Below are 23,502 nucleotides of genomic sequence, written 5' to 3'. Positions count from 1 at the left end.
CAGAAACAGTTAAGAAACAAGACTTTTTTTTTCGTGGTCTCTCCATGATTTGACACCATGCAAGGAAAATGGTGAAGCAAAACCTAATTTAGAGGATCAATAACTGTGGACACCAGTGAGTTTTCTGTTCTTCTGTGAGAATACTTTAGAAATAATGAAGGTTAATACTAGGACACAAATGGTTTCTGCTTTCATTACCAATTAACTACACAAATGATAATATATCTTCTCTAACTTACTGACTCTGAATAAGAGAATCAAAAAACAAAAAGTCTAAAAAGGGAAAAAAAAACCTATCACTGGAAGTTAACATGAATTTACAAAAATAAACCGGGTGAGTCTTTACTGTACAGATGGATTCTCTCTATAGCACGCCTTTAAAATAGTCAAACCCTGTAATGCACTTAAAATAAGACATGCATGACTAAAAATTGGGAACATGTCTTTTGAGTAAGACAAGATGTTTTTAAGTGAAAAAGTGCCTTCATTGACTAGGACAAAATGAAATTCAGATCATACTAACAGATAAATACAGGGTTAGATACCGATCAGGCAGGACCTGTGCTCTCAGTTGACACTTCTGATCTTCTAGGAAACATCAAATTATGGGGATAGGAAGAAATTACAGGAAGAACTAAAGTAAAAATGTATTTGTAAAGTTTTTGGGTGGCTTTGTTTTGGAGAGGGGATTCAGAATTGGAAGAAAGAATTCAAAAGAAGCTGTTAAAGTTTTCCCCAATTAAGTTTCTTACTTCCCAACTAGGAATCCTTCTTTGTACAACATTCCACGGAACTCCACCACTAAAACTACTGTAGAGTTTTAATTCACATTTCAAACGAAAGAGGCTCAAACACAAAGTAAATGCTTGGTTTCAAATCGGACAGTCTACTCAAGAAATAAATCATTCTCCAAATCATTTGCATTTTATCCATAAGCTAAAGATAAGTTTTATCTTGCAATCATTTTGATTTGTGCTTCTTTTAGCAATCAAAATAACTTCCACACCCTGACATGGCAGTAGGATAAGTTTTTTTTTTAACTAACTAAAAATCAGGTTGAAAAATTAGCTACACCTTCCCCAAAAAACCAATCTCTACTGTACAGAGCTAGTTCTACTCAAGATACAACCACCCCATGCAGAAACACAATGGATCTCTATGCATTTACTTTATACCATGTAACCAACAGTGTGACCTAAGGGAGGAAAGTCACATGGTCCCTTGCTTTTAAAAGTCTGTGGAAGGCTTGGGTGGAGGGGACTGCTTGTAATCCCAGCTCAGGAGGCTGAGCCAGGAGGATCACAAATTTGAGGCCAGTCTCAGCAACTTAGACCCTGTTTCAAAATAAAAAGGGCTGAGGAAGGAGCTCAGTGGTAGAGCACCTGGGTACTGGAGGGTGGGGATGGAACAGTCTGTGGAAGCCTATTAGAGTGTTCCAGGACTGACAAGAGTCCTAACTCCAGCACACAAAGGAGAAGGATTCTGCTGAACAGAGAGCAAGTAAAGTTCATATAATAGTACACAAAAGCACAAAATAATGGAATCACAGTGATTTATCTGAAAGGATTTGCTCTGTAAGCCATGGGAAGGCATTCCTGGGGACAGGGAGCTGCTCAGATACCACAATACAAATCTGTCACACAACCCAGCCACATACTCAGGCCCTATAAATCCACAAATTGGTACTCATGTAAAGGAGTATCAGATTCAAGCCTAGATTTATAGGACACAAGGGAAAAACTTACAAACCAACATCCCCCAGCCACAAACTCCTTCTGCATCACAACACACACACACCCAGGACACATCCTTTCCAAAGACCGTCCCCCCAAACAAGCTATTCTGCTATGCCATCCCCCCACCCCCACCCTGAGTATGGTCCACTGGTGCTAGGAGCACAGAGAGTTCAGAGCAGAGCAGTCCAGCGTGTCCAAGAGGCACAGGAAAATACAGGCAAGAGTGCACTTGGGAGAGAGGAGAAAGGGCCCTTGGAAATGATTTTGAAAGAGTTTGGTTTCAAAGATTATGGGCAAAGAATGGAGCAGGACTCCTCCCCTCTTGAAGTCTCTAATATTCCTTTCACTCTCAAACTAAGTTGCTTTAGAAAAATAACAATGTTTAAACAGAGATGCAAATGTATATACACATATACATGTGTACATTTTGTTGCTGGTTTGAGACAGGGTCTGGATAAATTGCCTAGGCTGGCCTCACACTGGTGATCCTCCCATTTCAGTTTCCCGAGTAGCTGGAATTACAGGTATGAGCCACCACCTGCCAATAACAATGTTTTAAAATAACATTCAAATGCACCTAGTTTGAAAAACCAAATACAAATTATTAAACTTGGCAACCTGGAGATTAACAAATTATTACATTCATCAAGTGTCTACTGAGCATCTACTCTGCGCCTGTCTCTGAGCAGAGGAGACAACTCACACAACAAGCTCACAGGAGTGCTGAGGATATAAACAAGTCACTATAATACAATGTAACAACTGCTCAGGGAGCACAGAGGAAGCACACCTTCTCCCAGGTGGGTCAGCCTCTGAATGTGTGTGTTTGAGAAAAGGAGCCACCAGCAGGCAATATTCTCTGGGAGCCTTTCTGAAGGGTGCGCGTACACGGATGGGACAGGGCAGGGGCACAGGAATGCCTGGAAGGACATGGCCAAAACGTATCAGAAGCGGGGAAACTAGTGTCCCTGGAGCTTGGGAGAGGGAGCAGAAAGTAGAATGTGGAGAGATTAGAACCCAAAAGTAGGCTGGAGTTCCCACACTGCGAGATTAATGCTTCTTGGACTTTCACCTTAGAATCCAGGGAGCTCCAGCAGGGGCGGGCCACACCTTGGGCTACCCGGGAGGTGCGCGTCCAGCAGGCGACTCTGCCAGCGTGCACTTGGACACGCTCAAGCCGTCCGCGAGGCTCCGGGCGAAACGACCTCCTCCTCCCTTTTGAAATGACCAACGTTTCTACTACTAATTACCAAAAATCACAGGTGTGCTCTCAATAAGTACCAAAGGCTGAAAGGGAAAAGTCACAGCCGGCAATTTCCGCGAGGATGCCGCCCAGCCGGCCCCACAGGCCAGGCTGACGTCCAAGGGGTCCAGGTGAAGAGAATCCCAGCCCATCAAACCAGCGCGTCCGCCCGCGGCGCCACACAACTTCTCCTTCGGCGAGAAGGCGACTTCCGAGGGCGTACCCCCGTCCCCGTCCCGCCGCTGCGGGGTGGCGGCCCCGGCGCACCGGGTCCCGCAGAGGGGTCGCGGCGCCCGCTGGAGCCCGCTCGCCGCGCCGCCCGGGCGGGGGCCCCGCGCATCCTCGGCGCGGGCCGGGGCCGGGGCCGGGGCCGCACAAAGGGGAGGGCGCGGTGCGGGGACGCCGGCCCGGACGCAGGACGCGCTCCGAGGACACTCGAGCGCGGCTCGAGCCAAAACAAAAACAACCGAAAGTTGAGCGCGGCCGGGGAGCAGATTGGGCGAGCCCGATCACGGCCGCCCATTGGCGAAGAGGGAAGGCAGAGTCCCCCAATCGCGAGCGGCGGGCTGCCCCCCTCGCGCGGCCGCGGCCCGGCCCGACGCGGCCCGGCGGCCGCTACCGCTCCCTTCCGGCCGCGGCCACCACTGCAGGCCGCCCGCCGCCCGCCCCGCCCGCGGCCGCCCGGGCCCGGCGTCCCGGAGCCCGCTCCGCCGCCGCGGCCCCGCACGCCCCCGCCCGGCCGCCCGCCCCGCTCACCGCCGGCCGGCCCGCCTCCTGCTCAGGCGCGTCGAGGCCCCTCTGCCCGGCCGCTGCGACGCGGGCTCGCGCTGCCCGGTCGCCCTCGCCCGTCCCCTCAGAAAATTAATCACCAAAAAATAATTCCAGAGAAAAATGGAGAGTAAAATCCAAGATGGCGGCGCGGACGCAGCACCGCCCGCTCCCTCCGCTGAGGGAAAAAGGAGTCCCGCGGCCGAGCCCCCGCCCCCACCCGGCCGCCGCCGCCGCCGCCGCCGCCGCCGCCGCCGAGCCGGCCCCGGCCCCGGCCCACCGCCCCCGCCCCCGGCCCGCCGCCCCAGCCTCACCTCAGCCTCGCGCGCGGCCGCCGGCTCCGAAAGGCATCCGCCGGCTTCGGGGTTCCGCGTCCTCGCGCCGCGCGGTGCCGCCTCCAGCGACCGGGCGTCCTCACCTCATAGCCCCGGAGCCGCGCCGCAGCCGCGCCGCCGCCCCCGGTGAGCCACCCGGACACCGCCCGGGCCCGGTGGAAGGACACAAAAAGGAGTCCGCGGAGACGGCGGAGGGACACCACGCCAGCTGCGGCCCCTCGAGCGTGCGCGTCCCTGTCCGACGCGAATCCTTGTCACGGGCCCTTAGGGGGAGGCGGAGGGCTCCCGAGGGAAACGAGTTCCTCGCCGACGGCGGAGGCACCGGAGAGGTTTCCGAGCGAACGGGCCGCGTCGTTGCCGTCACTGCGCCTCGCGGCGGAGGAATCGGGCCGAGCGTGGCGTACGGGAATCCCTCCGCCTGCTGCCCTTTAAATCGCGGCGGAGGCGGCGTCGCTGCGCGCCCGCGGGCGCCACCTAGCTCGCGAGCGCCCGTGCCCGAGCCGCCCCGCGGGGCCCCTCGCCCGCCCCTGGCCCTCGCGCACCTGCACCTACCAGGGACAGCTCCCGAGCCGGGACTGAGGGGCAGCCCGGAGGCCGGGGACGCTCCTCGCCGCTGCGCCGCCTGGGTGCGCGGAGGGGAGGCGGCCCCGGGATGGCGAGTTTCTTTGTTGTGGGAATGGGTGTCGCTGGGAGCAGATACACCCTTAAAGACCATGTGGGCAGCCCGAGCATTACAACACGGGAGGAGGGAGGGAGCGAGCATTGGTCGGGCCGCTCGGCGCTGTCAGCCGGCCGTTTCTTGAGCACCTACTGGGTGCCAGCCTTTCCGCGACTCCATGGCATTTCCACCCCTTGCCCTTCTGGGAGTCGATGAGCACCAGAAGGGCGTTGGGGTCCTGCAGGAGCTCAGGCGGTGCCCGAAGACACCGAGTATCTAGCCCCGTACCGGGCTAGGGCGAAGCCCCGCCCCTTGGATCTTGCAGTCAGATAATAAAGGGTACAAAATAACAATAACGAGGGTAGCGAGTATTCGGACCTCACGGGCGCGGTTCCCCAGGCTCCGATGCACGATCTCGTTCGTCTCCTTAGAACCACCGCAGGGGTGGGGAGTGTTGTCCTTCCCAGTTTACACACAGGGAAACTGAGGCACTGAGTGGTTAGGTGGCCCCAGGACAAGTAGTCAGGGCTTGAACGGGAGATCTTGATGAAAAATATGCAAACATCAAATAACTTCGAGAGCATGCATTAAGGGTGACCAGGACAGTTCCAGGAAGAACCCCAGCCTGCCATGGCTTCCCTGCACGCCCCTCCCCCAACCCCTGGGCCTGGCACAGTGGGCACTCCCGTAAAGGACCAGTCAATGGAGTGTCTCGGTGGCCTCCACGAGGCAGCCGTACAGTCCAGCTGGATTAACCCTGGTTTCCCTCCTCCTTGATCTTGGATGGCAGACATGATGCTTGTTACCCCATCCACCAATGGGAAACTGTGGCACAGTGACCTGCTGAAGACACAGGCTAACAGGAGAAGCCAGGCCTAGATTATGTTCCTCCCTCAGCCATGGGGTAGAGTAGGGGCAGAGCCTGCCCTGCCTCAGGCCTGTGGCAATGTGCTTCCTGCTCTTCCACCCTAAAAGCTGTTGGTCACTGTGGCACTGGAGTCCGTCTTGCCATGTGCCTCTCTGCAGACACAGCTGATAAATGATTGCTTTGGTCTCAGTAGTTTCTGGATTATCATTAAACTTTCCAAGACTTTCATAGAACTTGGCTCCACATACTCAGCTGGTATCCGAGAGACAGTGAGGCTCCCTGCCACCCCCACCACTGCCTGGCAAGGTGGAGTGCACATGAGAGATACCACCTGCCTCCACTGGGTGCTGGTGGTCCTTTGTCTACCTGCCAGTGTCTTGGCCCCACGTCCAACCACACCTTTGCAGCCTTATCAAGCCTGTCCAAGCTTTCCAGGGCCCACCCCAACACAGCAGTGCACACACCCTTCAGACTGACCCTGAAGTAAAGCTCTGTAAAGCCCCCAGACTCACTGGCACCTCCGCCGAATCCCTGATGAATCCAGGCCAAGCATTGCTTTGCTAGAGAGCAGTTGGGCCACCCTGCAGATGACCCCCCCAGCACAACCTCCTCATCCTGCAGTTCTGGGCCATCCCTCCTCCCGCCCCTCCATTGCCAGTTGCTCTTTCAGCCTCCGCTGAGTCCCTGAGAGCTGGGAGTCTTGGCTGAGCTGAACTGGCCTCAGGATATTGGTGGAGCCATGTTAAAGCCTTGGGCCCTTTGAGGGTCCTAACCAGGGAGGCCAGGGTTGAGCTGGGCAGAGGACACAACCAGGAGCTGCCCTCCTGGGAGAGACTAGAGATTGGATTTCCCAGTAGTGCCAGAGGCCAGCTGGAGCCTCCTCCTGCCAGCTGGCAGGGGAGGAAGGGGGACAGGAAATAGGTGGCTAGGCACCTGCCCAGGCCCCACATGACAGGAGTCATCTACACGGTGGAGCCTCTGGATGCCCACAGTGGGAGAGCGGAGCCCCAGAGGCGGGGCCCCCACTCAGGCTGGCCAGACTGACAGGGATTAACAACTCTAAAGAAAGACAGAGTTGACGGAAGGGCACAGCCAGCTCCGGAAGCACCCTGAGGCTGACCAGGAGTGACAGCCCAGCCAGGGGCTGGCCCCAGAACAGTGCCCTTCCCAGGGCAGTGGCTGTGACCACAAAGCCAATTCCAGTCTCCCTTGCTGGGTCAGACCCTGTGTGCTCAGGGGCACTTCAGCCACCTAGCCAGGTGCCACCACCCTGCCCCCTCTCCAGTTTCCCTTCTCCAAACACCAGGTTCACTCAGTGCCCAGCCGGCAGAGGTTTGCTTTCTGGGATCCTATTGCTCACTGGGAGTGCCGGCTGGTCATGCTGACCCTGGAATTCCAGGCTGGGGGTAGGTTTCTTCTCATTGAAAATGATATTTTCCCCAGGCCTCCCTTGCCCTGTGCCCCAAGACTGCTCTGCTCAGAGCAGGTGTCGGAAGCTGGTGGGGAAAGGTGGGTATACCTGGACATTCTGGTGACCCCTGAATGGCTTGCTGGCTTCCTGGCCACTTAAGTTCCACTAGCCCCCCTGGCCCATCCCTGCCTTCCACCTGCTCATCAACCGCCACTCTCCTTTTACAGATGAGGAAAGGAAACAGCCTCTGTGAGGTGGAGTGACAGGTCAGGGCCCACCCCTGCCTTACTCCACAGCAGCAGTCTGACTTAGATTTGAGTCCTAGCTCAACAACTTACCCGCAAAGTAAATGGGCCAATGATAGCACCTATCTATTCATTCCCTTTTCTGTGAAAAGGCACCAATCAGTCCAGAACCTGACTAAACAATCTCATCCATTTATGAGGCTTGGGCAAAAATAAGTAAATAAAGAAATCAATAAATCATTTATATACTTACAGTGTCCACATTTGTCTCAGCCTGACTTCTCCAAATTTCTGATACCACCACGTCGATGTTTAAAAGGCCTTTCAAATACAGCATCTCGAAAATGGAACACAGCAACGACCAATAGCAACTCCCTCCTGCAAAGCGTCACCCTTCGGATGGACATTCTTCCCACCGCTCAGGTCCAGTGCCACTTCCCCTCCTCAGTGGCCTTCAGGGTTTCTCTCCTTAGCGCATATCCCTGCCCTGTGTCTTTAACTTATTCATGCTGCCTGTGGTGTGTCTCTCTTTTCTAGCTTGGGCTTTATCTGTCTTGTTCAAGGCTGTCTCTCCAGCTTCCAGAACAGCCCCTGGGCACTGGTGTAGAGGCCCAATTCATTCATATTCATGTAAAAGACAGGAAGGGGGAGGGTGGGGTGGGGGAGGGGCAGGCCAGCCTTCCAGCTTGCTTCAAGGATAAAAGGAGGCATCAGGGACTCGCTGACCCCTCTCCCAGGTCCCAGGGCTCAAGCCTGTTCAGTTGACTAGGCTTTTCCACCTCCCACCTCCAAGGTGTGTAGTTTTCAATTTGCAGGTGCCTCAGGACTTGTGTGTTACGTGTCCACCTGGGACCATCAGACAGGTACCAGGTTAAGCCCATGTCACTGAGGGACATTCATGTTAGGGGCTCCCACCACACACCCACTTTGATCCCTCGACCCTGAAATTAAACCCAGCCTAACCAGTTCTTTTCAAACATCTAGAAATAATACACAGTGGACTGTCTTCACTCAAAGCATCTGAGGCCGGGTAATTCCTCAAGAATAGAAGTTTACTCTGGAAAGTCCCTGACCATGGTGCCCACATCTCATCTCATAGGATCACCACACGGCAGGTAAAGCCACTCGCTGGTTCCCTGGTAGGGTCCCCACCCTCATGACTTCATCCAATTCTAATGACCTTCCAAGGGCCTTCTTCCAAATTTCATTAACACATGATTTGGGGGATTGGGTTTCCAGCACATGAACTTGGGGGACAGTCAAACCCTATTGAAGGCCACCAGAGCTTCAAGAGGAGAAGGTGGAGCTTAATCTTGTTATTTTAAAAATTTTTTGGTACTAAGGATTGAACCCGGGGCGCTTAACCACTGAGCCACATCCCCAGCCCTTTTTATTTTTGAGACAGAGTCTTGCTGAATTGCTTAGGGCCTCGCTAATTTGCTGAGGCTTTCTTTGAACTCGCAATCCTCCTGCCTCAGCCTCCTGAGCTGCTGGGATTACAGGCATGTACCACAGCATCCCGCAACAAAAAACAGTTCTAATCAGGCACAGTGGCACCTGCCTGCAATCCCAGCAGCTGGGGAGGCTGAGGCAGGAGGATCATGAGTTCAAAGCCAGCCACAGCAAATTAGCAAGGTCCTAAGCAACTCAGTGAGACCCTGTCTCTAAATAAAATATTTAAAAGGGCTGGGGGTGTGGCTCCATGCTCAGTGCCAGTGGGTTCAATCTCTGGTACCAAAAAACAAAACAACAACAACAACAACAAAAAAAAAAACCCAAAAATGTTCTGGGCTGGGGCTGTGGCTCAGCGGTAGAGCTCTTGCCTAGCACATGCGAGGCCCCGGGTTTGATCCTCAGCACCACATAAAAATGAACACATAAAGATACTGTGTCCATCTACAAGTAAAAAAACCACACATTTAAAACACATAAACAAAAACCCCCACAGTTCTTATGTGTGATTGAGATTTTTAAAAATTCGATGCAGATGGAGCAGTGAGAGAGCGCTTGCCTAGCATGCACGAGGCCCATGCAGCATCACAAAATAAACAAAATGCAGGATTTTGCTGGAGTTGTAGCTCAGTGGAAGAGCGCTTACCTAGCTTGTGTGAGGCACTGGGTTCAATTCTCAGCACCACATATAATAAATAAAAGTCCATCAACAACTAAAAAATATATCTTTTAAAAATGCAGGATTTTTCCTTCCTTCTTCTTCTTCTTCTTCCTCTCTTCCTGTTGTCTCCTTGTAACCAAACCTCCCGGCTTGACAATACTGAAGCTTTAAGTACAGCACAAAGAAATCCCCCCCTGGACTGTAAGTCACTGTTGGATGCTCCATTTTCTCCAAATGCTTTCAGGTACATTCCCTTCAAGGACATCCTCCTACAAAACCAGAGTCCAGGGATGGAGACCCAGAAGTCAGCGTTGACGGCTTGCTGCCTCGGAGCCCACACAGATTTCTCCAAGGATCCTGGCCATCAAGGTGCCCCTTCACAACGCAGCCCTTGCCCCGATCCCCACCTGCCTTTGGTAGCTGGGTGCCTCCAGTTCCTTCCCCTGGGTCACTTCCTCATTCTCCGCTGGCTTGCATGACCTTGGCTCTCCTGAGGTCAATGGGCTAGTTCTTTGTAGTGTGTCCCTAGTTTGAGTTGTCTGGTTAGCTTGAGGCCGCGGAGCTTCCCTTGGCAGGAACATCAGAAGCGATGCTGAGTCCTCGCCACGTCCTCGCAGGTGGCTGAGGACCTCACTCTGGCCCCTGGTGACACTGCTCACCTGGGCTGCTGCCTTTCGTTTCCCTTGGCAGGTTTCAGAGGAGAGGGACTTTGAGGTGTGGCCATTCCATTCCGCAGCATGCTTCTAGTTTATTAATCTGTCCTACAATTTGGATCTGGAATGTTCCCCAGAGGCCCATGTGGTAAAGGCCTGGTCCCCAGCTGGGCATTACTGGAGATGGCAGAGACTTTAAGAGGTGGACCCAGTGGGAGGTGCGACAGGATCATGGGACCTCAGTCTCTCTCTCTACCATGAGCATGAGCTTTGCCACATGCTCTCCCCAACCCCACAGTGGCTGCTTCCCAGGCCCAAGAGCAGTGGGGCCATCCACCTGGTCTAGAACCTGTGAAACGGTGAGCCAGAACAAATCTTTCTTCTTTTTTTTTTTTTTTTTTTTAGAGAGAGTGAGAGAGGAGGGAGAGAGAGAGAGAGAGAGAGAGAGAGAGAGAGAATTTTTTAATATTTTATTTTCTTAGTTCTCGGCGGACACAACATCTTTGTTGGTATGTGGTGCTGAGGATGGAACCTGGGCCGCACGCATGCCAGGCGAGCGCGCTACCGCTTGAGCCACATCCCCAGCCCCAAAATCTTTCTTCTTTATAAGTTGATCATCTCAGGCATAATGTTATAGTAATGGAAAGCTAAGTTTTTTATTTTTAAATATCAGTATGGACAATGAATTCCTCTTCTTTAAAATTTATTTTTTTAGTTTTGTGGGCACAATATCTTTATTTTATTTTTATGTGGTGCTGAGGATCAAACCCAGTGCCCCATGCATGCTAGGGGAGCGCTGTATCACTGCGCCACAACCCCAGTCCCTGAATTCCTCTTTTATTCAATGGGTTTCTCTTCCTCTTCTCCTTCCCTCCCTTCTGCCTTCCTTCCTTCTCCCCACTTCTTTTCCTCTTTCTCCCTTTCTTTTCTTTCCTTCTCTCTCTCTCTCTCTCTCTCTCTCTCTCTCTCTCTCTCTCTCCTCTTTCCTTTTATCTTTCTTGATATTTGTGGCAGCTGTATTTATAGTAGGCTCAAAATAGAAACAATTCAAATGCCAGTCAAGGAAAGAATGGATAGACAGTGGCTAGTCCATGCAATGGACTCCTACTCATGATCACAAAGGGACGGGCTACTGTCACCAACACCAACCTGGATGAAATTTAAAAACATGATGTTGAGAAAATCAAGAGTAAAAATTTCCACAAACCAAGGAGTAAAAATTGTTTGATTTCAACCCTATGGTGTCCTAGAGCAGAAAAAAAAAAATGTGATCAAGGAAGTTAGAAAGCTGAAGCCTATTGCCTGTGGGCAGGTGGACTCACCCGAGTAGGGACATGAGGAACTTGTGGTGAGATGGCACCGTCTCTGAGTCTGGCTCCCGTTGTGAATACCCTTCAATTGTAAATTCATGACTGCATGTGAACAACACACTCAAACAGAGGGGAGAAATCTGGGGGAAAAAATGAACAGAACTTGGCCACTGTTCAACAAAAACCTCCATTTTTCCATGACTTGTCTCTGACCAAGTAAATTTTGCAACTTAGTTTTTCCTTGATGTTTCCCAGACCTTGCCTCAGGGGGTGACCCAGGTTCATGGTGTAGGTTCCAGGTTCCAAGTGAGGAAGCTGAAGATTCTTGTTCTTGGGGCTGGGGCTGTAGCTCAGTAGAGGATCAATGGTCTATCGCTCAGGAGGCCCTGGGTTCCATCCTCAGCACCACATGAAAATAAATAAATAAAATAAAGGTATTGTGTCTGTCTACAACTAAAAATATTTTTTTTAAAAAAATTCTTGTTTTAGCTGGATGACAGGTGCAAGCCTGTCATCCCAGAGGCTGGGAGGCTGAAACAGGAGGATCACGAGTTTAAAGCTAGCCTCAGCAAAATCGAGCTGCTAAACAACTCAGTTTGACCCTGTCTCTATTTTTTTTTTTTAATATCAGTATGGACAATGAATTCCTCTTTTATTCAATAGGTTTCTATTCCTAATGGGGATGTGGCTCAGTGGCCGCATGCCCCTGAGTTCAATCCCTATTACCCCTCAACCCCCAAATTCTTGTTCCTTCAGCTGGATGAGAATCCAGCCATCAGCAGCGGTGTGTGAGAGGCAGAGGGAAATCTGCTGGTCTCCCAGGTGGCCTGCCCTCCAGGAGGCCTGCCTGATGCAGGGCCCTCAGGGTGCCTCACCACTGCCGTCTGGGCCACACTGGAGGGAAGCTTCCATCCAGTTCCGAGTGGCCCTTGTCCTTCTCTGGCGGGATAAATATGCTCTGGGTGGCACCAGCTGCTGCTCCACCTCGTTGTTCTTCCCTTGGGTGGCACCTCAGAAATAAAGTCTGGGCTCCTGGCTTGTCCCTTGCTAAATTCCAAGCTGCAGCACTTTCTCGCTCACATGTTTTCCTCCGGAGAATTCTGGTATCCAGGCCCAGAGGGTGACCAGGGTCCTGGCCTTCAGCCCCCGTGGAGGTGGCTCTGGGATGGGCCTGCTGGGGTTCCAGGAACTCCCTCCGCGAGGAGGAAGGGGCCGAGGCTGCCTTTCCAAGGCGGGCCGAGGGCACGTCGATGGGACCGGGCCACGGAGAACCCATCAGACTCAGGCGGAGGCCGCAGCACCGCGTCCACCCTTGCCCCTCGCCACCCACGCGCGCGAGCGTCTCGGCCACTGTGCGGCCCGGTCCTGGCGACCCTGTGCGGAGGGGCTGCTTCCTGGGATGCGGTGCTGCCCCGCGCGTCCTGGGCTAGGACGCACGAGGTCGGCCGCAGGAGCTGACCCTGAGAAAGCACCCGCGGGGCGCTGCGGAGGCCGGAGCTGGGTGCGAACGGCTCAGTCCCGGGCGGGCCTCTGGGCGGCGCCGTGGAGCGGGCTCCGGACTCAGCCCCGCTGCGGTCAGCAGGCGGCCCGGCGCTCTTCCTGGCACCGGCGCTGTGCCGGCCGCCCCGCGCCCCAGCGCGCCGCACCGGCTCGGGCAGCGGAGCCCTGGGCCCAGGGGCGGGCTCGCAGCGGGGAGGCCGGTGGAGTGAACCCGCGGCGCTGCGGAGGCGGCTGGGCATCCTCAGCCCAAGCCATAAAGGGCGCAGGTGTCCCCGCACTGTTGAGCCGGCACCGCTGCCCGCGTTGTTCCTGGGGTGTTCTCCCACAAGGGTGGCAGCACCAGTCAGCTGGTCTCTGCCTGGGATGAGCCCAGGTCCGGGGGCACGTGCAGGAGCTGGACCAGAGGCTGCGCTTGGGCTCCAAACCTGTGGAAGGGGGTGGAAGGCGGCAGCAGGATGGGGAGAGGGAGAGGGACCTGGGATGCAAGTCCCCCCACCCCGCCCTCGGGGGAGCTAGGGTGAGAGGCCTCCGGAGAGCATTTAAAAAGCCACCATGTCCTTCTCCGGTTGAGACTTTGCCCCTGGCTATTTGCCACAAGCAAAAATGGACCAGAGAGTACCCAGAGGTGCCCAAGTGCGCATTCTAGACACAAAACATTCATTTTTCTCTGCCCTGCTGGGTAATAATGGCTCCACCTCCTGATGACCAGGGACCAATTTATCCCTACAGATTGGTGACTCCTTATCTGCTGGTCCTTGAACGCCAGAAGCCCAAAGTGCCTAGGTGCCATCCTTGCTGTGTCCCCTGGTAGAAGCTTTCCTCTTTGGTAGTCATAGCCTCACCCCTGCAGAGTCCAGAGTGGTGGAGGTGGGAAGGACAGAATCTCCAAGGGGGCCATCGGAGTGACGGTAAGAAGGGTCACTACTGCTTTCCATATAACAGACTGGTTGTATGTCTTCTTTCTTCTGAGGACACAGTGCCACATAAAGGCTGCTGACTTTAAGTACAGACTGTTCTGGAATATGGCATCTCCATAAAGCGTATTTCATGTATTCTCCACAAAGCATATTTATCTACAATAAATTACTGAGGATGGGTAACTTATAAAGAAAAGAGGTCTGTTTGGATTATGATTCTGGTAGCTGCAAAGTCCAAACGTCATGGTGCCAGATCCTGGTGAGGGTACTCTGGTTGCATCAGGACATGGTGGCAGAGCAGAAAGGGAGCCAGCTACGTGCAGAAGAGAGCAAACAGAGGGTGGCCTTTCTTTATAACAGTCTGCTCTTGTGAGAACTATCTCACTTGGCAAGACAACATTAATCCCTTCCAAAGGCAGTGCCCCATGACCTAATTATTTTGCAGTACTCCTTCCAAAGTTGTCACCACCTCAACACTGTCATAATGGGGACCAAGCTTCCAGCATATGAAATTTGGGGGACAAACTCAGACCACATCCATACTGCAGCACTCTCTAGCTGTGCCTTCCACAGGCCGTCATGTTACTCTTGGTGCCAGCAACAGGGGGCGCAGGTGGCTCTCAGGGTCCCGTGCACAGGTGCCAGCACCAAGGTGGCTGATGTCAGCCGACTATGTCTCTGTCTTCTCGCCTGTTCCCTGCCTCCCCTGTGGGTGCTCGATGGTGGGTGCTGGCATGCCATCTCCAGATTTTGCACCTGGTACCCACCCCATGTCCATCCACCCACGCGCCTCTCTCTCTCTCTCTCTCTCTCTCTCTCTCTCTCTCTCTCCTCTCCCTGGATCCTCTACACTTTTCTCCTCCCAGACCCTGGTCAGCTGCTAAGCCCCTCGCCACTGAATCTTTATCTAACTCAGGAACAGGCGTCCCTCATGGCAGAGTGGATGACCAAAGAATGGCCCTGGCCATGAAGGAGATGGCTCAGCAGGAGAGGGGCTGGGGCGGGGCTGGGACCAACGCTCAGGCAGGTCCAAACTGCATAGAAGGGTAGACGGTGCGCTGGGGGACCAAGCAGCAGCTCCCAGGCCTCCTAGCGGACAGCAGGTGACTCACACAGAGGCTGTCACCTTGCCTGGTCTGCCGGGCTCACCAGCCCTGCAGTTTCCAGTACACAGACCCGTCCCTATATCCAGTGGCAGCCTCTCTCTTCTCTCCTGGGGACTTTCCCTGACACCTCTGGGGAATGGACACAACCTCTCAGTGCTCGGGAGCTGATGCCCAAGGGGACTCGTCCATCATCTCGGTGGGAAGATTCCTGGGCGAGTTCCACACAGTTCCTGTTCCGCAGGGGGTCACCCACAGGATGGAGTCCCGTTTGCCACCCCCTCAACATGGTGACCCCCTTCATTAAACCTCTCTTTCTGGAACTTTCTTCTCCTCTGCCTAGGCCTCACTTGCTGAGGTAGCTACTCGCACCCCCCACCTTGGTTTTAGGGTCCACTTTTGCAGGGACTTAAACCAAGACAGGCCCAAAGGAGAGGAAGAGAGGTCAAAAATAAAGAGCAGGTCCCCGAAGGGCTGGAAGGGCGGGTGGAGGAGACTGGGTCTCTGGCTCCTGGGGCAGATGGGCTCCGTTTGGTGTCGTTGCTTTCGGGAAGCACCTGGCTCCTCTGAAGGAGGTGAGGAGGTCAGCCGAGGTGAGGGGCTGTGGAGGGGGCACGTTGCAGACAGGGTCCCCTGACGAGAAGGAAAGAGCTGCTTAGGAAAATGGGGACACCCCCCAAGTGTTGGGGGCTGGGGGCTGGTGGATTTATGGGGTGATCATCTGCACCATCGAGGTCATCTCTGGGCTTCCCAGGGCCACTTCAGGCAAGACTCTGCCCGCCCCCCACCAGGGGCAGTCCCTGGACCTGAGTGCAGCCAGTCTCTCTCCCCGGGAGACCCGAGTTCTCAGTTTCAACCCAGAACACCTGCCCCCTGGCGAGTGGGCCCAGAGGGAGGCCAGGCCCCTGACCCAGGTGGCTTCTGGCCTCAGGCGGGCAACGGACATCCGCCAAGAGACCGAGCACTGAGGGCTGTCACAAGGAAGGTCAAAGCGGTGGGACAGGCTGAAGCCCCCTGCCTTCCATGGTGAGGCCAGCAGATGACCTGTGGCCTGAGACCTCAAGGGTACAATTCGAGCCAGAGCACTCCCAGGCTCAGGGCCCAGAGCCAGCTGGGAGAGTTCTGGGACGCCCAGGAAGACCAGGAGCCGGGCCTCCTGGGAGAGAGGGCAGAGGCTGCGACATATCCCCTCCTCTCACTTTTGCTCAAGACCCTGGATTTTATTCCAAGTGTGAGAATCCAGGCGCGCCGCGAGGCAGCTCCAGGGTAACATTTCGACATAACTCCAGGCTTTCAAGACCTGGCAAGAATAGCCTGAGAGATCCTCATTCCCAGCGCAGCCCCAGCCCCGCAGTACCAGCCTCAGTGACACAGGACCTTCCCCGCTCTGCACATGCTCACGTCCTTGACTCAATTTTAAGGTTATATGTAAATATCACCTAAGGTGAGTTCTCAAATACAGATTCTAAGAATGAAGAGGGTTGGGGCTGCGATTGTGGCTCCATGGCAGAGCACCTGTCTCGCACGTGGGAGGCCCTGGGCTCTATCCTCAGCACAACATAAATATAAAGAAACAAAATAAAGGTCTTGAGTCCATCCACAACTAAAAAAAAAAAAAAAGTTAAAAAAGAATGTAGATGGTTGATTGTGTACGTGTGTGTGCACCCAAATGATTCAGAATCCATGTGAGTGTGCATATTCACATAGTTTCATATATATACATAAATTTTAAAAATTGTGTTTAGTTGTTGATGGACCTTTATTTTATCTATTTATTTTTATGGGGTGCTGAGGATCAAACCCAGTGCCTCACACGTGCTAGGCAAGCGCTCCAGCACGGAGCCACAGTCCCAGCCCTATACATAACATTTTAATCATTTGAGATTATGTTGGAAACCTCCCGTCTCTGTATCCTGAGGACCTCCACGTGTACTTGCAAGACAGTTATTCTGGGTAATAGCCACCCGATGGCCGCAGAGCATTCAGGAGTTTGAGCTCCTCGGTCTTTCATTGTCGTTCATGGTCTTGTTTTGCAGAATGTCCTTCCATTTGGGGTTTCTGGTGTTTCCTCAGGATCAGATTCAAGTCATGCACTGTTGACAGGAAGATCTGGAAATGACATCAAGTTCCTCCTGGGGCATCCTATCAGGAGGCCATGATGTGGTCTGCCTCAGTATTGGTGGCATCAGATTTGAGGACTTTCTGCTGGGCTGAACCTCCACAAAGGTACTATTTCCCCTTGTAATTAATAAGGAGTTTATGGGGAAATCCTTTAATAAAAACCCATATAAATCTCCTGTATCACTGGGCACAGTAGCACATGCCTGTGATCCCAGCAGCTCGGGAGACAGAGGCAGGAGGATGGCAAGTTCAAAGCCAGCCCCAGCAACTTAGCGAGGCTCTGAGCAACTTAGGGAGACCTGTCTCAAAGTAAAAAACAAATAGGGCTGGGGATGTGGCTCAGTGGTTAAGCCCTCCTGGGTTCAATCCCCAGGGCACTAAATAATAAATCTCCTGTTTCTCATTAAACATTTACACACTAGTTTTCACATTCACTACAGTTTCTCCAACTTCATCATTTGTGTATTAGTTTGTATTTCACTATAAGGAAAAACTATTCTTTCTCTTCCACTTATTTATTTTTATGTTAGTAATGATAGATTTAAAAATTCTTATTTTAGTAAATGGGTTAACAAAAATTTCATTACCACCACTAGTTCTTTTGACTTTGCATTCCATTCTCACTGATTAATTTTTACCTATTGATTTATTTATGTCAACATGGAGTCAAGGGTTCTTGATTTATTCATTAGATGGTAATCTATGATTATCATTACTTACTTCAGTGCTCAAATTGCCTCAGTTTTGGCCAGCATGAGCCCCTCTGAGCTGGCTCCTGTTCCTTTTGACATGTTCCTAGGATTCTCTGAACACTGCCTTTCTGAAGCCATGGAAATCCCAGGCTTTCCCTGGCCCAGCGCTGGGTTCAGTTCCGTCTCCAGGAAGCCCTGCTCCCTTGACTGTGTTTATGACCATGCATTTGGAAACAAGGTCCTGGTACTAAGCACGCTCAGTCCACGGTGTGTCCCACTATGTCGTTCTCAGCAGACATGCAAGAAAACAGGCGTAACATCCCTCACACACGTAAGCATCCATGTGTCACACAGATCTGTATATGCTTATCTCCAGGCATACCTGTCAATCAAAAGCCATGAGTTATATGACTGCCTGCTGGGCTAGGGATGTGGCTCAAGCGGTAGCGCGCTCGCCTGGCATGCGTGTGGCCCGGGTTCGATCCTCAGCACCACATACAAACGAAGATGTTGTGTCCGCCGAGAACTAAAAAAAAAATAAAAATAAAAATTAAAATTAAAATTAAAAAAAAATAATAAAAAAATATATGACTGCCTGCTGGGTTTCTGTTCTCGGGATTAAAAGGCTCAGGGGTCTCTCCAGGCAAACTGGGCCGACCGGGCTGCGCAAAATAACCACACAAGAGACACAAATACCTTTTTCTTTGGGGTTGCTGTGACGGCTCCTGTGACCTTAAGGGTCTGCAGGAAGAGAGAGAGCGAGAGCACGCGCTGACCCCTTTTATTGAAGAGAAGGTATTCAAATGAGGCAAGGGGTCAGGTGATGTCCACTGTCAGCAGGTTGACTGACACCTGGGTAGGCCACACCCAAGGGCACAGTAAGAGGAGGCGACACACACAAGGCATTTCCATGGAAGGTTCTATCCTAAACAGGGCAAGGGGTTATATTACAAAGGAACAGGTGGGCATAGCTTCACCCACGGGGCTGTAGCAAGACACACCCATGCACGAGACACGGACCCTCGGACCCAAGAAGGGTGGGGAAAGCTCTGCCACATTTCTGAGACGGAGCGCCTCAGCACCCAGCCGGGGAGTGTGACTCAGTCACGTGCAAGGTTGGTCTCCCACCTCTGTGACCCCCCTTCCCAGCCGGGAGACACTCGTCTCCCATTAGCTGTCCTTGATTCACCCACCTGCTCTCTCTAGTCCAGAACACAGAAGGCAGCCTCACATTCACCGACCCCTTCACTGTGAGAACAACCTATTGTTGAGTCTGATATTTGGTGGAGGCGCTCTTTCCTTTTTAGGTAAAATGTGCATGTATTGAAACTCACAAATCCCCATTGAACAATTTAATTAGTTTTGGCAATGAACACCCCCATGAAACCCACCTTTATCAGGACTGGATTTCCATCACCCCCAGAGGTGTTTTTCCTAGAGATGGCCACAGTTTTGACCTTTTCCACCTTAGATTAGTTTTTCCAGTTCCAGAACTTTATAGAATTAGAGTCTAATGTCTCCGTGGTTCACGTAGACTGTTGAATGAATCAGTGCTTGGCTCATTTTTCATTTTGGAGGAGTAGCCATCACGTGGATCTGGTGGATGAACACCACAGTATTTCTCTTGGGTAAATATCTGGAATTAATATAATGTCAGGCTCAAAGGGCTGGTTTATATTCAACTATAAGAAACTGGCATTTTTTTTCCCCAAAGGTCCTTGCACGGTTTTGCATTTCCACCGGCAATGTAGGAGCTCCGCTAACTCCTGTCCTCAGACTGGTCCCTCCTGAGCATGGGGAGTGGCCTCTCCTGGTGGCTGTAATTTGCATTTCTCCAACATCTAGGGATGTTAAGTGTTTTTTCACCTGCTCACTGTCCACTTGCATATCTCTTTTGGTAAAGTATCTTTCAAGTCTTTTGTTAAAATTTAGATTTAATTTTTTGTCTTGTTATGATTAAATTATAAGCATTTTTAACATATAGTCATGTATCATTTAATGATGGAGATAAATGCTGGGAAATACCCCCTTAGGTAATCTTTCAAAAAAATGTTTTCTCTTTCCACATTAAAAGAAAAAAAAGTTGTTTGTTTATTAACAGTGCTGAGGCTTGAACCCAGGGCCTCATGCATGCCAGGCAAGCACTCTAGCACTGAGTCACATTCCCAGCCCCATCTCTTTCTACATTTTTTAATCGGTGCCTTATAGTTAGTTAGTCGTACACACTGATGGCCTTTGTGATCTCCCAGTTGTACACGCACACAATATAATGATATGATTTGGTCAACACCCCTCCCCAGCTCTCCCCCTTTCTCCTCTCCTCCCTCTCCTTGGTCCCTTTCTCTGGACCAAGGATCTCCTTTTGATTTTCATGAGATTCCACCCCCCACACACTTTCTTTTCCTTTTTCCTCTGTAGCTCCCGAATATGAGGGAAACATCTGACGCTGGACCTTCTGAGTTTGGCTTATTTCATTTAACATAATGTTCTCAATTTCTATCCATTTTCCTGCCAGTGACATAATTTCATTTTTCTTTATGGTTGAATAAAACTCCATTGTGTGTATATATACCACATTTTCTTTATTCACTCATCTGTTGATGGACACCTAGCTGATTCCAGAGTTTGGCTGTTGTGAACTGTGCTGCTATAAACAAGGGTTTGCATGTCACTACAGCAACGTGACTTTACTTCTTTAGGATAAATACCAAGGAGCAGTATAGAAAGGTCATGTGGGGGTTCCTAGTCTTTTGAGGAACTTCCATACTGATTTCCATAATGGTTGCGGTAATTTATAATCTTACCAGCAGTGTTTCTTTTTCTGTTGTTTTTTTTTTCTTTTTTAATTTTTGGACTTGTAGGTGAACAGCATGCCTTTATTTTATTTGTTTATTTTCCTGTAGTGCTGAGGATCGAACCCAGTGCCTCACATGTGCCAGGTAAGTGCCAGACAAGTGCTCTGTCAATGAGCTACAGACCCAGGCCAAAGTCTTCCTTTTCTCTACCTCTCCATCATTTACTATTGTTTGTATTTTTTTTTCTTCCTGGTGGTGCTGGGGATTGAACCCAGAGTCTTGTGCATGCAAGGCAAACACTCTACCGACTGAGCTGTAGCTCCAGCCCTATTGTTTGTATTCTTGATAACCGCCATTCTGACTGGTGTGAGAAGAACTCTCAGTGTAGTTTTGGTTTGTATTTCCCTAATTGCTCATGACCTGTTAGGGGACTTAGTCATTGTGAGAACACTGTGGGCTGGGCCGACTCATTCTCATACTCAGCTATGACATCATTAGGTTAAGCCATCTTGTGTTGATTTCTGTTTTGCAGTGCTGAGGCTGGAACCCAGGGCATGTGGGCAAGCATTCTAGCACTGAGCTGCACCCCAGCCCTGGGACATGCAATCTTACTGAACCACCTCGTATATGCAGTCTGTCATGGATGGAAACGTACTTATGTGGTGAGTAGCTATTTGGGATACAAGTCATGTAGATATAGAATATTAAATATTATATTAGCATTAAATATTAAATATAGAATATTAAACATTGCTTTGTTATAAGAGATTTGACATGTTAGACAAAATGGATGCATCTCTTGAAAGTAAAAAAAAAATCACTCGGGCTGAGGATGTGGCTCAAGCGGTAGCGCGCTCCCCTGGCATGCGTGCGGCCCGGGTTCGATTCTCAGCACCACATACCAACAAAGATGTTATGTCCGCCAAAAACTAAAAAAAAATAAATAAATATTTTTTTTTTAAAAAAATCACTCACCAAAGAAGAAATAAAAATATGGATAGTCCAATGTTTATCCAAGTAAATGAAGAAACTTCCCCCCACCCCCACTTGTGTTTCTCTCCCCCCCCTTCTCTCCAGGCACAAATGGCTTCACTGGGTGAAGTTAGTATGTATTTAAGGAAGAAGTAATATGAGTCTTCCACTCTTTCAGTAAATAGAAGTGAAGGGATACTCTGAATTATTCTACAAGACAAGTATAACTCTGATGTCAAACTGGGAAAAAAAATGTTTGTGATGATAAATCACAGAATGATTCCTCCCATGGCATACATGCGAAACCCTTAATAACACAGTAGCCCTAAATTGAATCCAGCAATATATCAGAAGGATAAAAATATATCCCGACAAAGGAGGATTTATCTCAAGAATGCAAAGTTGGTGTAATACTCATCAAAATCGATGTAACTCACCACATTTACATAACGAAGAGAAAAGAACATGTGATCATCATAATAGATATATTTAATAAGGCATTTGACAGAATTCGACACTGATGATTAAAAAGAAAAAGGAGACAGAAAACCACCAGCGAGGCAGGACCAGGAGGGAGCAGGTTCAGTGCCCAGGAGGCCGTCCTGCAGAGCAGAGACCAGCCTGCAAATGAAGAGGCCAGACTCAAACTCCAGGCTCAGACGTCCTGAGTGAAGGAAAGGAAAGGGGCTGATTTCCTAAGGACAGTGGGAAGACCAGTGGAGTGGGAGACTGACAGGGACACGCAGAATAAATCAGACAAAATCCAGCTCTGCACAGGGTGCCGGCCTGTTTGGAAAACAAGTCATATATATATATATATAACACTAAATATCACATAGAGAATATTAAACACCAGAACATTATTCTAATTGGTTTGATATCTTAGGTAAAATGGATATAGCTCTCAAAAGACACATAAAGATCTATAGATAGACCTTATGTATATCTATAAGGCACTAATTGAAAAGAAATAAATAGCGGCTCAGGAGGCTGAGACAGGAGGATTGCAAGTTCAAAGCCAGCCTCAGCAACGGAAAGGCGCTAAGCAACACGGTGAGACCCTATCTCTAAGTAAAATGCAAAATATAGCTGGAGGTGTGGCTCAGTGACCCCGAGTGACCCTGAGTCCAATCCCTGGTACTAAATAAATAAATAAATGGGCTGGGGATGTGGCTTAGTGGTTTAGTGCCACTGGCTTCCATCCCTTGTACCAAAAATAAATAAATAGATAAATAATAAATGAAGTCAACCGGTAGAGTAAAGGAAGGAGAATAGCGGGAGGGAGGAGGTGAGGAAAAAGGGAAACCAGGGACTAAAATGGAGTAAATTTCATGTTTACATGATTATGTCAAAATGAGCCCAAGTATACGCACAACTATAACGCACCAATAAACGAAAAAAGAGAGCTCATCCTAAAAAATTCAGGACTGACATCACCCCGGGTGGGGAAAGACTGGGTACTGTGTTTTGTTTGTTAGTTTGTTTGTCTTGTTTTTGAGATGAGCTCTTGCTAAATTGCCCAGGCTGGTCTGTAAGTCCCGAGTTCAAGTGACCCACCTGCCTCCTGAGCATCTGGGGCCACAGGCATGTACACCACCCAGCCACCCCCCCTTACCAGCCTGCTGTTTCCTCTCTCCCTCCCTCTCCCCTCCCCTCTTTGGTTCTGGGTCCAACCCAGGGCCTCTGGTAGGCTAGGAGATGCTCTACCCAGAGCTACACTCTCAGCAGGACTGGATGCCTTTGTCCTGGAATCAGGGGCCAGGTGGGACATGTGCCCTTACCATTTTGTGTGGGGGGGCTATTAGGGATTGAACTCAGGGGCACTCATCCACTGACCCACGTCCCCAGCCCTATTTTTTTTTTTTTTTTTTTTTAGTTGTCAATGGACCTTTGTTATTTATTTATTTATTTATATGCAGTGCTGAGAATCGAACCCAGGGCCTCACACATGCTAGGCAAGCACTCAACCACTGAGCCACAACCCCAGCCCCTCCCAGCCCTATTTTGCATTTATTTAGAGACAGTGAGTTGCTTAGAGCTTCCTGGTTGCTGAGGCAGGCTT

At 50.8% G+C, this 23,502-nt stretch overlaps 1 protein-coding gene and 1 long non-coding RNA gene across 8 annotated transcripts in view; one reads left to right on the top strand and one right to left on the bottom strand.

Annotated features, from left to right (window-relative positions):
* The window catches only part of Kmt5b (lysine methyltransferase 5B), a 57,566-nt gene extending 52,803 nt beyond the window's left edge, over positions 1-4,763 (bottom strand). For 2 of the 7 annotated variants that reach the window (XM_078045477.1, XM_078045476.1), the window contains exon 1: positions 4,062-4,227. The gene's annotated coding sequence lies outside the window, so the exon portion shown is untranslated. Of the gene's footprint in view, positions 1-2,808; positions 3,270-3,735; positions 3,913-4,061; positions 4,443-4,634 lie in introns of those variants that run through there. The other 5 variants (XM_078045474.1, XM_078045475.1, XM_078045472.1 and 2 more) reach the window with 5 other exon arrangements.
* Positions 4,764-4,901: 138 nt separating this feature from the next.
* Positions 4,902-11,777, top strand: LOC144376960 (uncharacterized). Its single transcript, XR_013437382.1, has 2 exons — positions 4,902-8,379; positions 9,622-11,777. It is a non-coding gene; the product is annotated as an uncharacterized LOC144376960 (long non-coding RNA).
* Positions 11,778-23,502: the final 11,725 nt, after the last annotated feature.

Source organism: Ictidomys tridecemlineatus, chromosome 4 (assembly GCF_052094955.1).
Source record: "Ictidomys tridecemlineatus isolate mIctTri1 chromosome 4, mIctTri1.hap1, whole genome shotgun sequence".
In the NCBI taxonomy this organism is placed as follows: Eukaryota; Metazoa; Chordata; class Mammalia; order Rodentia; family Sciuridae; genus Ictidomys; species Ictidomys tridecemlineatus.
This window is presented reverse-complemented; position numbering and strand designations above follow the sequence as displayed.